The sequence below is a fragment of the Pristiophorus japonicus genome, chromosome 7, assembly GCF_044704955.1.
Source record: "Pristiophorus japonicus isolate sPriJap1 chromosome 7, sPriJap1.hap1, whole genome shotgun sequence".
NCBI classification, from domain to species: domain Eukaryota; kingdom Metazoa; phylum Chordata; class Chondrichthyes; family Pristiophoridae; genus Pristiophorus; species Pristiophorus japonicus.
Genome location: NC_091983.1, coordinates 63,912,241 through 63,927,290, shown reverse-complemented (window position 1 = coordinate 63,927,290; position 15,050 = coordinate 63,912,241).

Sequence of the window (15,050 nt, the reverse complement as noted above, 5' to 3'; positions counted from 1 at the left end):
GGCGCGACCATCGTTTACATTTTGTTGCTGCCACCTGCTCTCTACCTGATCATGCAGGTTGGGGTGAACCAGCAAGAGTCTGATTTTAAGTGTCCTTTTCATGAGTAGCTCAGCCGGGGGCACCCCTGTGAGCGAGTGGGGTCTCGTGCGGTAGCTAAGCAGTACTCGGGACAGGTGGGTTTGGAGTGAGCCTTCTGTGACTCGTTTGAGGCTCTGTTTGATTGTTTGTACTGCCCGCTCTGCCTGCCCATTGGAGGCTGGTTTAAATGGGATCGAGGTGACATGTTTGATCCCATTGCAGGTCATGAATTATTTAAATTCGACACTGGTGAAACATGGCCCGTTGTCACTGACCAGTATGTCAGGCAGGCCGTGGGTGGCAAACATGGTCCTCAGGCTTTCAATGGTGGCGGTGGCGGTGCTTCCTGACATTATTTCACATTCAATCCATTTTGAAAAAGCATCCACCACCAGGAACATTTTACTGAGAAACGGGCCCGCATAGTTGACATGGATCCTTGACCATGGTCTGGAGGGCCAGGAATACAAACTGAGTGGTGCCTCGCTGGGCGCGTTGCTCAACTGAGCACACACACTGCATTGCCATACACAGGACTCTAAGTTCAGAGTCGATACCGGGCCACCACACGTGGGATCTGGCTATCGCTTTCATTTCATCATTACTATACCCGGGTGTGTGCTGTGGAGATCCGAGATGAACGTCTCCCTGCCCTTTTTGGGTAGCACTGCGCGGTTACCCCACAACAGGCAGTCTGCCTGGATGGACAGCTCGTCCTTTCGCCGCTAGATGGCTTGATTAGCTCTTGCATTTCAACGGAGATGCTGGCCCAGCTCCCATGCAGTACACAGTTTTTTTACTAGGGACAGCAGAGGATCTTGGCTGGTCCAAGTCCTAATCTGGTGGGCCGTGATAGGTGATTTATCATTTTCAAATGCTTCCATGACCATCAACAAGTCTGCGGGCTGTGCCACCATCAACAAGTTTGCAGGCTGTGCCATTTCCACCCCTGTGGTGGGCAATGGTAGCCGACTGAGAGCATCCGCACAGTTCTCAGTGCCTGGCCTGTGGCGGATGGTATAGTTATACGCTGATAGCGCGAGTGCCCACCTTTGTATGCAGGCTGAAGCATTAGTATTTATCCCTTTGTTTTCAGCGAACAGGGATATGAAGGGCTTGTGATCGGTTTCCAGCTCAAATTTGAGGCCAAACAGGTACTGATGCATTTTCATTATCCCGAACACACATGCTAATGCCTCTTTCTCAATCATGCTGTCAGCCCTCTTGGCCTTAGACAAGCTCTTGGAGGCATAGGCGACAGGTTGCAACTTCCCCGCAACGTTAGCTTGTCGTAATATACACCTGACTCCATACGACGATGCATCACATGCTAGCACAAGTCTTTTACACGGGTTATACAATACAAGCAGTTTGTTGGAGCATAAAATGTTTCTGGCTTTCTCAAAAGCAATTACTTATTTTTTTCCCCATACCTAATTCTCACCTTTACGCAATAACACATGTAGGGGCTCTAAGAGGGTGCTTAACCCCGGTAGGAAGTTACCAAAATAGTTGAGGAGTCCCAGGAACGACCGCAGCTCCATGACGTTCTGTGGCCTGGGCGCGTTCCTGGTAGCCTCTGTCTTGGCGTCTGTGGGTCGAATGCCGTCCGCCGCGATCTTTCTCCCCAAAAACTCCACTTCTGTTGCCATGAAGATGCATTTCGACCTCTTCAGCCGCAGCCCTACGCGATCCAGTCGCTGGAGGACCTCCTCCAGGATTTGTAGGTGCTCGACGGTGTACCGACCCATGACCAATATGTCGTCCTGAAAAACCACCGTGTGTGGTACCGACTTGAGTAGACTCTCCATGTTTCTCTGGAAGATCGCTGCAGCCGACCGAATTCCAAATGGGCATCTGTTGTAGATGAACAGTCCCTTGTGCATGTTGATGCAGGTGAGGCCCTTCGAAGACTCCTCCAGCTCTTGCGTCATGTAGGCCAAAGTCAGGTCGAGCTTGATAAACGTCTTGCCTCCTGCCAGCATCGCAAGTAGGTCATCTGCCTTAGGTAGTGGGTATTGGTCCTGTAGCGAGAAACGATTAATAATTACTTTATAATCGCCGCAAATCCTGACCGTGCCATCACTTTTGAGTACTGGAACAATCGGGCTGGCCCACTCGCTGAATTCCATTGGGGAGATGATGCCCTTGCGTTGCAGCCTGTCCAGCTCGATTTCCACTCTCTCCCTCATCATGTGAGGTACCGCTCGCGTCTTGTGGTGAATGGGTTGCCCCAGAAAAGTTTCCAATGCCTGGCTCAAAAAGGGAAGGAAATTTGTTGAGAACCTGGGTACATGAGGCCTCATCGACATGTGATAGCGCTCGGATGTCATCCCAGTTCCAGCGGATTTTGCCCAGCCAGCTCCTTCCAAGCAGTGTGGGGCCATCGCCCGGGACAATCCAGAGTGGCAGTTCGTGCACCGTGCCCTTGTAGGTGACCTTGACCATGGCACTGCCCAGGACAGTGATAAGCTCTTTGGTGTCCGTTCTCAGTTTCGTGTGGCTGGGGCTCCGGGCTGGTCTGAGTGCCTTGTTGCACCACAGTCTCTCAAACATCTTTTTACTCATGATGGATTGGCTAGTGCCAGTGTCCAGTTCCATGACTACGGGTAAGCCATTCAATTTTACATTTAGCATTATAGGTGGACATTTCATCGTAAATGTGCGCACCCCGTGTACTTCAGCATCTGCCTCCTCTCTCGGAGGCTCGAAATTGCTTTGATCCACCATGGACCGATCTTCCTCTGCCACGTGGTGGTTAGCAGGTTTTGCAGAGCTTGCAGCTCATCTGCAAGCTCATTGGAGGTGCCCCATTGTTCCACAACTCTTGCAAACATACCCTTTGAAGCGGCATGAATAGGCTGAATGGAAGCCTCCACAACGCCAACAAGGTGTGAATTGCCTTGCATTCATCCTTTGTTGCGGACTCTGAGCCATCTGGGTCATCTGAGGCATGCTGGCAGTTGCAGACTCGTGGTTTCTGCCCTGTACATTTCTGCTCGCAAACACAGTTCCAGTTAATTTATGAACATTGCTAACACTTGTGTGCTGAGAGATTTGTTTGGTGTTATCACTGGTGGACATAAATGCCTGTGCTATCGCAATGGCCTTACTGAGGGTCGGTGTCTCTACAGTCAAAAGCTTTCGTAGGATGGTCTCGTGGCCAATGCCCAGTATAAAAAAGTCTCTGAGCATCTGCTCCAGGTAGCCATCAAACTCACATTGTCCTGCAAGTCGCCTTAGCTCGGCAACGTAGCTCGCCACTTCCTGACCTTCAGATCGCTGGCACGTGTCGAACCAATATCTCGCCATCAGCACGCTCTCCCTCGGGTTAAGATGCTCCCAAACCAGTGTACACAGCTCATCATATGACTTTCTGTGGGTTTTACCGGAGCCAGAAGATTCTTCATGAAGCTGTAGGTCGGTGCCCCGCAGACCGTGAGGAGGACCGCTCTCCTTTTTGCAGCGCTTCCTTGTCCGTCCAGCTCATTGGCTACAAAGTACTGGTCTAGCGTTCGACATAGGCTTCCCAGTCCTCACCCTCCGAGAACTTCTCCAGGATGCCCTCAGTTTGCTGCATCTTTGCGTTGGATTCGTATACTCGTCACCAGTTATTGTGTTCATAACACAGATGAGACTGCACACAGGGAGGTTAAAGTTACAGTGACCTCAGTCTTTATTAAGACACTCCAGAGTGAGGAACAGGACTTAGGGGCTGGCTTATATACAGTGATCCCAAGGGATGCTGGGATCCCTTGGGACTTCAGGGGATGTGCTCCCTGGTGGCAGAACATGGGAGTGCATGCTTTACAGATACACAACAATCTCAACTTCAGGTGAGCCTGTGGAATTCTCTACCACAGAAAGTTGTTGAGGCCAATTCACTAAATATATTCAAAAAGGAGTTAGATGAGGTCCTTACTACTAGGGGGATCAAGGGGTATGGCGAGAAAGCAGGAATGGGGTACTGAAGTTGAATGTTCAGCCATGAACTCATTGAATGGCGGTGCAGACTAGAAGGGCCGAATGGCCTACTCCTGCACCTATTTTCTATGTTTCTATGTTTCTATGTTTCTATCTATTCCATTAGCATTGGTGCCCTTGAAAAAAATCCCATCTTGTTCCTCAGAATCCCACAACAATTAGCCCCAACACCAACATCGCTAGACACACCAGCTTCACCAACAACACCGACCTTCTCCGCAATCACCTGATGCTGCACAGAACACAGGGCATCAGCGAGATGCTGCCTGGGATGCCAGGGATGGCCTCACCATGGCCACATTTACTTCACTTGATGCTGTCCACCCTGACTGCCACATGATGCACCAGGTTGGCTCCACCCCACATCAACACCATAAAGCATCCCTGCAATGTACAACCCATTCCTTTCACACTCTTCACCATTGTGGGGTGGGGTTGGTGGAATGAGGGTACTGTTATGTCTCACCATTCACAACTCAGTAAGCCACTTCCAAATGTGCACACAGATGTGTCCAAGAAGGCAAAGTGTTGAAAATATAGATTTCAATGTTTGACAACACATTAGCAGAAACTTTACATCAGCATTGGTGATAACACCCAAGTGCCTACCCTTGTGTGTTGTTACTTGGTATGATTGGACAAAGATAACAGATAGTGTGAAGGGTACCGAGTGAGATGGGGAAGTGACAATGTAGATAGAGATAGAGGGATGAGTGAAGCTGCTAGGTAAGTTGGTGTGAGTAAGGATGTGCAGGAGTTGTGTAGGGAAGGCAGAGTGATGAGGATGTGATGAGTGGCACAGCAGGATGAGATTGAATGTAGTAACATTTTGTGAGCTACTGAGATCATTGAAAATTTTGCGCCATTGCAGCCTGGTGCTCCTGATGACATCCCTGCTTGAGCCCTCCTGTACATCATGCAACCAGGCTGTGTTGGTGTCCTGGAGAGGTCTCTTTCGCCCATTGGAAGGGAAGAGTACCTCCCTGTGTGTTGTGACTCCTTCCATAAGCATCAGGAGGCAGTGGTGGGAGAGCCTGGGTGCAGTTGTGCACCTTTGTGCAGTGCTTGCAGCACCTCAATGCTGTAGAACACTGACAGCACAACTGTCAAAATGTATCTGGGCATGGTCCCGTTAAGGAAACTGACTGCTGATGTGTCATCAGATGACGTTACCAGATCCGCTTCCTTTTAATTGGCTGGGAACCTCGCAGAGCGAGCTTAACAAGCCCAATCAAGGTAAATTCATGTCAGAGGCCCGGATCAACATAGCTGCGGGGTCGGGACTCGCCTGCCCTGGACCCGCCGAGGTTGGTAAATTCCAGCCCGGAGTGTCAGTAGGCTTTTTAACAAAGTGTCTCACATCTGAGCCTAATCCTGTCCTCAGTTGATGTCTACACACACTCACACTTTCCAGCAGGAGTCACTGGACAGCAATCAAGAGTGGGAATGTTGGCTGACTATTTTTTCCCTTTCCCTCTTTCAGGGACATAGTATTAGGCAGTCCCTCATATCGAAAAGGGAAGAGTTCACAGGTGTTTCAGTGAAGGACCTGATATTCCAGGTCCTGAACTACATATTGAAGGGTGGAAGATGCCTGTGCATGGATTCTTTTAATGTGGGGCGGCCGTTGCACACCAGCCACCACACGGGCTTGACAGAGATAGGTCTTGGTGCAGTGGCAAGGGTAAACCAAGACGACTGGAGACCAAACTCTGCTGCACAGACCTGGCATGCACACATACTCCTACTGTCCATAGATCGCAGTGTGGGCTTGGACATAGAGGTCAATTGAAGCTCCTCTAACATCACAATGGCTGGAATCAAAGAATCCAGCACTGACTGATGATCGCACTTTGGTTGTGTGATTCAGTGGCATGCAATTTCCCTTCTGAGCTATGGGAAGAACATTTTGTATTGTTAATAAATTGAAATACCACGGTCACAAGCATTGAAACATGTCATTTATGTGGGAGTGACGATAGTTAATTCAAAGCAGATGGAACTGGCTATTTTTAAGAGCAAGCGGTAAAATAATGGGTGAAGAATTATAGACTCTTTGTAAATGTGGTCAGTAATGAACACTTTTCCATATATAATGTTACTTTCCCATCGTGAAAAACTGAGGTAAAAATAAATTCAATGCATTCCATCTCTTGTTCATTCAGTTGTCTCTTTAGCACTTGCATTGTACTCAGATGTTGACTAGTTGGCAGGAAATATTAAATAAAAATATACATTAAAAACTGCTTTTTTGAGCCAGACTTAGTTTGAGTGTCAAATGCTCTGGGAAACCTTTTTTTTTGTTCCCTTGAAGAAACAGCCATGAATTTTGAAATCAAAATCCAAGGTACAAGCAGTTATTTATAATATTAAAAGTATATTACAGATAATTGTTATTTTCCCTCTACATATGATCACTGCCAGTAAAACTGCTCACTTAATCAGAAAAACATTTTTCTGGAAAAATCAAACTGATCAGTTGATCAGCAGTGGGCCTCATACAGGGACTTTTATAACAGAATACTGGAACTAATCATGAATAGAATTGGCCATAGGAGACAGCAGAACTAGTAGACAAGCTCAACTACTACTACAAAAATGCCAATTACAGATGTATAATGCTGTAAGAATTATGTCCTAATTTCTGCCAATTAGCATGACAAAGAATCCCACAGTTAGAACCATCTTATTTATGTTTTAAAAATAAATTATATTTGTGTTCTTTCATGGTAAATATAGCAAATGTTTTTTTCTTCAAATCTCTGTTAAGGACTGCCATCTTCTATTTTCAGCTGGTAAAGTGTGATAACCAGTTCCCAGAATTGATGCCTTGCTGTTATTGAGACAAGATGTCTTCCTTTAATTGCTTCATAAATAAATGCACCATGGGGTGTGGAACAGCCATGCAGACCAAGGAGATGCCAAGTTCAATCACATGTTCACCATGGGATGGCAATAGGAGTGCTAAAATTAGCCTCACTATCCTTAGCCTAGGGAGGTGAAAAAGCCAGTTGACTAACAACTAACTGATGACTATCTTCCTTTGGTAGAGAATAAGCAGCGTCTGCTCGGGGATGAAGTGGCTTCAGGCAAGAATGAATGATGATGTCTTCAGCCCCCGCCACAAACACCGTACCCTCATCACTGAATCCATTCCCTTCATCGGCATTTATCTCTGATTGAACCGCAGTGGTCACCATCTTGAGCTGAGCTTCTGCCTCCCTATAGACTTTCCATCACAAGATAGCCTACTTCCAACTCTGTAACATTGCTATCTCTGCCCCTGCTTCTGCCCATCTGCCGCAGAAACCCTCATCCATGCTTTTGTTATCTCCAGGTTTGACTATTCCAATGCTCTTTTGGCCAGCAGCCCCCTCCCCCACCCTGAATTGTAAACTTCAGCACATCCAAAACTTTTGCTGCCTGTGTCCTATACTGCGCCAGGTCCCACTCACCTGTCCTTGCTCTCCTACATTGGGTCCTGGTCCCCCAGCACCTCCAGTTTCAAGTTCTCATTCTTACGTTTAAATCCCTTCATGGTCTCACTCCTCCCTATCTCTGTAACTCCTCTAGCCCTACAACACATCCCCCCACCCCACCTCCCCCATCTCACCTCCTCAAACTCTCCATTCCTCTGACTCTAACCTTTTGCGCATCCGCCCTCTCTTTGCCCCACCATCAGCGTCTGTGCCTTCTGCAGCCTAGGCCCTACACTGGAATTCCTTGCCTAAACCCCTGCGCCTCTCTACTTTCCACTCCTTCTTTAAGAGCCTCCTTAAAAACACTTCCTTGACCAAACTTTGTCACTATTCCTAACATCTCGTTGGTTTGGCATCTATTCATTCTTATTATGTGTTATATATGTAAACCTGTAAATATCATGTTTAACCACCAGTGGGCTCATCCCCTGGAGTCCCAAGGGATCCCACAACCCCTTGGGAGCACCTGTACATAAGGAGGCCTCACAGGCTGGAGAGACACTCTGGAGACCTATAATAAAGGACTACGGTCACACATTACTTTAAGCTTACAGTATCTGGTCAGATTCTTTATTCAAGACATAACAACTGGCGACGAGATACAGATGACGAACCCCACCGCAATAGTGCAGAGAACCGTGGGCATTCTGGAGAAATTTCCGGAGGGAGATGATTGGGAAACCTTCGTGGAGCGACTCGACCAATACTTTGTGGCCAATGAGCTGGAAGGAGAAGCGAACGCTGCCAAACGAAGGATGATCCTCCTCACCGTTTGCGGGGCACCAACGTATGGCCTCATGAAAAATCTGCTCACTCCAGCAAAACCACAGAGAAGTCATACGATGATTTGTGCACACTGGTCCAGGAGCATCTAAACCCGAAGGAAAGCGTTCTGATGGTGAGGTACCGGTTCTACACGTACAGGAGGTCTGAAGGCCAGGAAGTGGCGAGCTATGTCACTGAGCTAAGGCGCCTTGCAGGACATTGCAAATTTGAAGGACACTTGGACCACATGCTCAGGAACTTCTTTGTACTTGGCAATGGCCATGAAGTAATACTTCGCAAACTTTTGACTGTAGAGACCCCAAACTTGAGTAAAGCCATAGTGATAGCCCAGGCGTTCATCGCCACCAGTGACAATACTAAACAAATCTCTCAGCACACGAGTGCTGCTGCAAATACTGTGAACGAATTATAACGTACATGCCTGCAGCTGCACGTCCGCAGATGTCTCAGAGTCCACCATCAATGGTGGTGAATGCAAGGCCATTAACACGTTGTTTGCGCTGCAGAGGTGATCATCAGTTCCATTCATGCCGCTTCAAAGGATACGTTTGCAAGGGCTGTGGAACAATGGGACACATGCAACGTATGTGCAGGCGAGCTGCAAACCCTGCTAATCCTGCAAACCACCATGTTGCAGAGGACAGATCCACGGTGGATCATGATGAACCAGAGCCTCAGACTGAGGAGGCAGAGGTATATGGGATGCACACATTTACCACAAAGTGTCCCCCGATAATGCTGAAGATTGAATTAAATGGACTCCCGGTGTCAATGGAGCTGGACACGGGAGCGAGCCAGTCCATAATGAGCAAAAAGACATTCGATAAATTGTGGTGTAGCAAGGCCTCAAGGCCAGTCCTGACTCCCATTCATACTAAACTGAAAATGTACACAAAGGAACTGATTCCCGTAATCGGCAGTGCTACTGTAAAGGTCTCCTATGATGGAGCGGTGCACAATTTACCACTCTGGGTGGTACCGGATGATGGCCCCATGCTGTTCGGCAGGAGCTGGCTGGGAAAGATACGCTGGGATGACATCCGAGCGCTCTCGTTCGTCGACGACATTTCATGTGCCCAGGTCCTAAACAAGTTCCCCTTTCTGTTCGAACCGGGCATCGGAAAGTTCCAAGGATCAAAATTGCAGATCCACCTGATTCCGGGGGCGCGACCCATCCATCACAAGACGAGAGCGGTACCGTACATGATGAGGGAGAGGGTGGAGATCGAGTTGGACCAGCTGCAATGAGAGGGCATCATTTCGCCGATCGAATTCAACGAGTGGGCCAGTCCAATTGTTCCAGTCCTCAAGGAAGATGGCACAGTCAGAATCTGTGGTGATTACAAAGTAACCATCAATCGTTTCTCACTGCAGGATCAATACCCGCTACCAAAAGCAGATGACCTATTTGCGACGCTGGCGGGAGGAAAAATGTTCACGAAGCTGGACTTGACCTTGGCCTACATGAAAGATGGGGCGAGAAACTCTGGGAGAGAAAGGGAGAGAGACTGGGGGAGTGAGAGAGATGGATGGGGAGAGAGAGAGAGACAGGGGGGAGAGAGAGAGAGAATTGGGGAGAGAGAGAGAGAATTGGGGAGAGAGAGAGAGAATTGGGGAGAGAGAGGGGGGAAGGCAGGGAGAAATAGGGCAGACTGGGTGACAGAGAGACTGGGGAAAGAGAGAGGGGAGAATGGGAGAATTGAAGGGGGTGGAGAGAGGAGGTCAGGAACTCGGTCGGGGATGGAGGGGTAAAGAGTGCAGAGAGTACAGTGGGGATGGCAGAAGAAGGTGTTCCAGGTCTAAAGGGAGGGTTGAGAACGAGAACGTGATGCAGATGGTTAGACTGGACAAAATCCAGAAGTCATAACACTGTCATTTCATATCCAATAAACCTGGTAACAATCTGTGACCCACACACAATACCCCATCTATAGGGGGCGGGGGGAAGAAGGTCAGGGACTTGTTGGGGGAGAAAGTCAGGAACCCATGGAGGAGGAACTTGGGCAGGGGAAGGTGGTCAGGAACCCAGGGTTTGGGGGGGGGGCGGTGGCGGTGGGGGAAGTAGGCCAGGAACTTGGGGCGGGGGAGGAGAAGGTCAGAAACTTCTTCTGGGGGAGCAGGACAGGAACTTACTTGGGGGATGGGAGAAGGTCTTAACCCATGAGAGTGAGCTCTGTTCTGTCTAGATTCGGCAGTCAGTATGGCTTGAATTACACTTTGCAAAAAGAAACTGCTGGGTATGCCTTATCCTGCAAGAAGACCAATCAGCAATCAGGACTTCTCATCAAGGGGGCCCAATCAGATCTTTAGGTGTTGCGAATTAACACGTCCATATTTTAAACCCCCTAACATATTGGCCCATGCCTTAAAATGAACATCTGGCATGGCTGGACTGGCTTTGCTGTCTAATAAAGATTTTTTCCTTTTCCTTTATTCAGTAACAAGTGCGTAAAATTCCATTATGTTGAAGTGTGGCCTCTGCTAAATTTCTTGTGTACCATTTTGCATGTTTATTGCAAGTGAATAAATTGCATGAGGAAAGGTGTTAAATTTGTACCTGGCAAAGTATGCAAAAAACAATGGAGCCAAAAATCAAGCATTGGTTCAGCATAAACTAATCTACATTTAAGCCACAAAACAGCCTAAGATGCCTTCATGTTTGACAGTCTGTAAATTAGCCTCAGCACCCCTGCATTTATCAGTATCTTAAATATTTTTGATATTGTAAAGGAGCTCATTAAGTAACTTTTTTGATATAGCATAAGAGGCAATTGGCACTTACAGAACTCTAGACACTGAGTTTCCTGTCTGCGGAAGTCAAAAATTGTGCAGAAAAGTACAACTACATAATAAATGCTAAATTAGATCATGCATTGGTTTTGCAGCTAAAAGTATGTAAGACAGTTTAAACATTTCTTAAGTACTGCAATATTTAGTAACCTGTTTTATTTTTCTTCACTGTTTCAAACAACAGAACTTTGTAAAATGTTTCCTTTTAGAAGAATGTTGATCATTTTACCTCATATTGGGCTCAAGTTTCGGCCTGAGTTGCTCCTACTTTTTTGGACCAACTAGTTTAGAATGGAGCATCTTAGAAATTGCAATTCTCGGCATTTAGTTTGCTCCAGTTCTAGTGAGTTAGAATAGTTCCATTTTAGAACAGATTTTTTTTCTCAAAAGGGGGCGTGTCCAGCCACTTACGCCTGTTTTACAAGTTTAGGCAGTGAAAACGTACTCCAAACTAACTTAGAATGGAGTAAGTGTAGATTTTTGTACGCTCAGAAAAACCTTGCCTACACCTATAAATCAGGCGTAGGGAACGAGAGATGCGGGGAGGGAAGTTTACAAATATTAAACACTTCACTTTTACAAATAAAAAGCCACCATCAATAATAAATGATGAATAAATCAATAAATCAATCAAAAAAAATAAATAAAAAAATTAATACAAAATTAAATAAATAAAAATTAAGTTTCTACTCACCGACTGCAGCACCGGGAGCCCTCCAACAGTGTGCTGGGATGGGGACCCCCCAGTGTCTCTCTGTTTCTGTCAGTGTCTCTCTCTCTGTCAGTGTCAGTGTCTCTGACAGCAAGGAAGGGAGGAGGAGGAGAGGGGGAGGAGGGGGGGAAGAGGAGGGGGGAGAGAGAGGAGGGGGGGAGGATAGGGGGAGAGAGAGGAGGGGGGGAGGATGGGGGGAGAGAAGGGAGGGAGAGAGAGGGGGAGAGGAGGGAGAGAGGAGGGAGAGGGAGGAGGGAGAGGGAGGAGGGAGAGAGAGGGAGAGGGAGGGGGGAGAGGAAAAGGGAGGAGAGGAAAAGGGGAGAGGAGAGGGGGGAGAGGAGAGGTGGGGGGGAGATGAGGGGTGGGGGGGAGATGAGGGGGGGAAGATGAGGGGAGGGGGAGAGGAGAGTGGGGGGGAGGAGGGAGAGGAGGGAGAGAGGAGGGAGGGGGAGGAGGGAGAGAAGGGAGAGAGAGGGAGAGGAGGGAGGGAGGAGGAGGAGGGAGAGGAGGGGGAGGAGAGGAAAAGGGGAGAGGAGAGGGGGGAGAGGAGAGGTGGGGGGGAGATGAGGGGTGGGGGGGAGATGAGGGGGGGGAGATGAGGGGAGGGGGAGAGGAGAGTGGGGGGGGAGGAGGGGGGGAGGCTGAACGGGCCCCGCCGACGAGAGGAAGCCGGGCTAAGACTTCGGGCGGGGCCCGCCCCAAGCAAGATGCCAGGCAGGCGGGCCCTGCCTTTGACGCAGATGCCTGGCTGGGCCACTGAAGACTTTGGGCAGGGCCCACCCCCAGCAAGATGTTGGGCGGGCGGGCCCCACTGAGGATGTGGAGGGGGGGGGCGGGTAGGAGGAGTAGGGGGAACGGCTGAATGGGAGGGGGGGTGGGGGATGGAAGCTGAATGGGAGGGGTGGGCGGGAGCGGGAGCTGAACAGGTGGGAGGGAGGCCCGTGTCCGATCTTCGCCGCTCCGGTGAGCCCATTCGGCCAGGGCTAGGGGCAGCGTGCTTCGGGCCCCTCCCACACAACCTCAGGGGCGAGGAGTTACTGCACATGCGCGTGCACACACTCTATCGCGCATGTGCAGAGTTCCCGGCAGTGTTTTCAGTGCCGGGACCTGGCTCCGCCCTCCACGCGTTCTGCTGCGCTGCGCCAAGGGCCTGGGTTGACCGGACGGAGGGGAGAATACCAAGGTAAATAATAGGTGCCGTTTCTGTTCTAAAATATCGGCGCACCACATGAAGATGCGTCGCTCTAACCCTGGGGGCAAACTTGGACCCATTATCCTGGTGCTAAATATTAATAGTCAATGACGCCAAGTTTACTCACTGATTTTGGTGTATCCTTGGGGGTGGAATGGTGATAAATGCATGCATTTTCAAGTCTGCAAATTGGAGGAAGAATTGTTTCCACTGGGTTTCTGCCCCAAAATTGATGTGCTGCAGTTTGCAATGCTTATTTGGGCCACCCCATAATCTGTCTACCAAGTCCTTATAGAACTAGTTTGAATTTGTTCAAATGAAGGCCATTGACATCAGTGAGCCAAAATCCCAAAAGTTTTGCTCCCACATACTAGGGTAACTTAAAGAAATTTAAATGTGGCCTGCCTATCGCCAGTATTAGCTGTAAATGTTGAACATACGGAACAGTTGATCCTGAAACTTGCAGAAACGTTAATGAATAGTTATTGGACTTGGGAAAGCGCTTTTGCAGCTGTTTTGAGGCTTTTCACCTGAGCAGAATTGGACATGCCTATGACTGCCTGAGGGACTGTGGGATCCTCTCAGTGAGATGTTCTGAAAATTCCCAATGGATATTCCCTTGTTTAACATTATAATGGAGGAGCAGGAGAAGATGGAGGAGAGTAATGCAGCATATGAGAAAGATGTGTTCTTCTTGACATTGCAAACCCCCAGACTAACCAAGGATTTTTACAGACTACACAGATCCTCTGAAGATCTTAGTGAGACCTGTGTTAGAAGAGTGTTCCTCATCAAAGAGGCAATAGGAGAGCCATGCCAGCTATCACACACAGTCAAGGCCATCTGTTGAGAAAGTTCTATCTTTAGCTGTAAAGGTGATAACCACAGTTAATCTTTTCATCACTGGGTCATTTCAGGCAGCCATTTGGGCATGTATTTGTCTGGTAACTGATGCACTTTTCAATAGAGCTGGATTTGACATTACAGCAAGATAGCAACATGATAGGTGTTATGTATGTAAACCTGTAAATACCATGTCTAACCACCAGAGAGCTTGTCCCCTGGAGTCCCAAGTGATCCCACAATCCCTTGGGAGCACCTGTATATAAGGAGGCCTCACAGGCTGGAGAGGCACTCTGAGATCTGCAATAAAGGACTATGGTCACACCTTACTTTGAGCTTGCAGAATCTAGTCTGACTCTTTATTCAAGACATAACAACTGGTGATTAGACACAGATGATGAACCCCACCACAACAATGCAGAGAACTGTGGCATCCTGGAGAAATTTTCGGAGGGAGATGATTGGGAAACCTTCGTGGAGCGACTCAACCAATACTTTGTGGCCAACAAGAAGCGAACGCTGCCAAACGAAGGGCAATCCTCCTCACCGTTTGCGGGGCACCAACATATGGACTCATGAAAAACCAGCTCACTCCAGCGAAACCCACAGCAAAGTCGTACGATGAGTTGTGCACACTGGTCCGGGAGCATCTGAACCCGAAGGAAAGCGTTCTGATGGCGAGGTATCGGTTCTACACGTACAAGAGGTCTGAAGGCCAGGAAGTGGCAAGCTACATCACCGACCTATGGCGCCTTGCAGGACATTGCGAATTTGAAGAACACTTGGAGCACATGCTCAGAGACTTCTTTGTACTTGGCATTGGCCATGAGGTAATACTTCGCAAGCTTTCGACTGTAGAGACCCCAACCTTGAGTAAAGCCACAGCGATAGCCCAGGCGTTTATCGTCACCAGTGACAATACCAAACAAATTTCTCAGCACACGAGTGCTGCTGCAATTACTGTGAACAAAGTAACGTTGTTTTTGAATCAAAATGTACAGGGCAGGACTTACACGCTTGCAGCTGCACGTCCGCAGATGACTCAGAGTCCACCATCAAGAGTGGTGAATACAAGGCCATTAACACCTTATTGGCGCTGCGGGGGTGATCATCGTTTCCATTCATGTGCCACTTCGAAGGATACGTTTGCAAAGGCTGTGGAACAATGAGACACCTCCAACACAA